Source organism: Malus sylvestris, chromosome 16 (assembly GCF_916048215.2).
Source record: "Malus sylvestris chromosome 16, drMalSylv7.2, whole genome shotgun sequence".
NCBI lineage: Eukaryota > Viridiplantae > Streptophyta > Magnoliopsida > Rosales > Rosaceae > Malus > Malus sylvestris.
Genome location: NC_062275.1, coordinates 33,249,165 through 33,250,971, shown reverse-complemented (window position 1 = coordinate 33,250,971; position 1,807 = coordinate 33,249,165). Strand labels below are relative to the sequence as shown.

The 1,807-nt window shown below is 39.1% G+C and overlaps 1 pseudogene; it reads left to right on the top strand.

The window, feature by feature from the left end:
• The first annotated feature begins 286 nt into the window (after window positions 1-286).
• LOC126609302 (transcription factor MYB53-like) lies at window positions 287-1,504 on the top strand (annotated as a pseudogene).
• The last annotated feature ends 303 nt before the right edge of the window (window positions 1,505-1,807 follow it).

The following is a 1,807-nucleotide window of genomic DNA, read 5'->3' as shown; positions in this document are numbered from 1 at the left end:
GTAGCACACAATCTGTATATTTTCCATCTGCTTTTCTTGATGTCACGTTGTCGCGTGCCTTTTAGTTTTTTGTCACAAAACATAAACACAATCCGAACCTTGAATCCTAGGTACGCCACCTTATTCTTCTGGCATTCTATATCCAATGAAAATCTGACTGGTGGCTTTACGAAAATTTGTCGACCATACTGTCTCGTTGATGACACATGCAATACCTAATCCTGATAATTATCGTGCCATCTTATTTTCTTACCTTTTTCCCTGTTTGTGTATTAATATTAGCACAATGGTTGGATCCCCTTGTTGTGATGAAGAAAACAGTTTGAAGAAAGGTCGCTGGACAATGGACGAAGATGTGAAATTGACGGATTATATTAGAGGAAATGGTCATGGAAGCTGGAGAGCTCTCCCCAAGCTTGCTGGCCTCAACAGGTGTGGCAAGAGTTGCAGATTAAGGTGGACAAATTACCTGAGGCCTGATATTAAGAGAGGAAAGTTCTCCAAAGAGGAAGAACGAGTTATCATCAATCTTCATTCAGTTCTTGGAAACAAGTATGCTAATTAATTTTCTCCATCCATCACAATTCACATATAAATTAAGTTTCCTCTATACAAATTTGTAAAACTAATTTGTGAAACTAATTAATTAAAGGTCTACGTGCTTGTTCTTTCAGGTGGTCAAAGATTGCAACTCATCTACCATGGAGAACGGATAACGAAATCAAGAATTACTGGAACACCCACCTGAGAAAGAAGCTCCTGCACATGGGGATTGATCCAAACACCCACAAGCCAAGGCCAAGGACTGACCTCAATCACCTCCTCGACCTTTCATGGTTGCTCAGAGCAGCAATTGTTGGCAACTCGAACATGATGACTGGTCCTTGGGACAATGCCATGAGCCTGCAAGCAGCAGCGGGTGCTGCCCAACTTGCCAAAATGCAGTTACTTCAATGTTTATACATGATGCCAGTCGTGAGCACAAGTAATAGTAGTTCCTCCTAAAAATTATAATGCAGACGTGAAGAACACTACTACTAATAGTCATTTTGGTTCTCAGCCTTCATCTGTTTGGAGGAGGGAATATGAGTGGTGCAAGTACCATACTAAGTGGTCAAAAATGGAACCAGCAGGCTGATAAGTCGATGGCTTCCACGCGGTTTCTAACTTGTTTGAAGGATTTCAAGGTCGGTTTGGTGCACAAGGAGGTATTAGTAACAATAGTACTGATCAGGAGAACATGAGCAGTAGTTGCTTTGGTGATATATATGTGCAGACCTCGAACCAACCACCTCCTGCATTTTCATCAGCAGCAGTATCTCCGGGGACTTCTTCCACAGCCATCTTTGACGCTTGGGAGAAACTCATGGATGATGAAACAAGTGAATCCTACTGGAAAGACTAGAGTAAGTTCTTGCAGATACCCTCTCAAATCTCTCGCTTCATTTTTTTCAGTTACATTAAATTGTTGAATATTTCCTCTTTATTCATTGAGATCAAATAAAATTCTTAATAATTAATTTAGAAACTGTACGTTCACCTGATGCATTTGCCTCCTTATAAACTAAAGTTTACACTTTTCTTTCTGTTTTGCAGATCAATCTCATAAATCTCGTCATCTTCATCTCTGGTTCATACTTATAAATTTGAAAAAACTGTTCAACCTTATACAGAAAAATTAATTTCTGCTTTCATTATTCGTTAATAAGGTTTATTTTCCTGGATTGGTTATTGGTAGTGTGGCTTCTGAATTCTCTACTCAGATACATATATTTTTACGTATTCAGCACCTATGTGAAAAAGATAC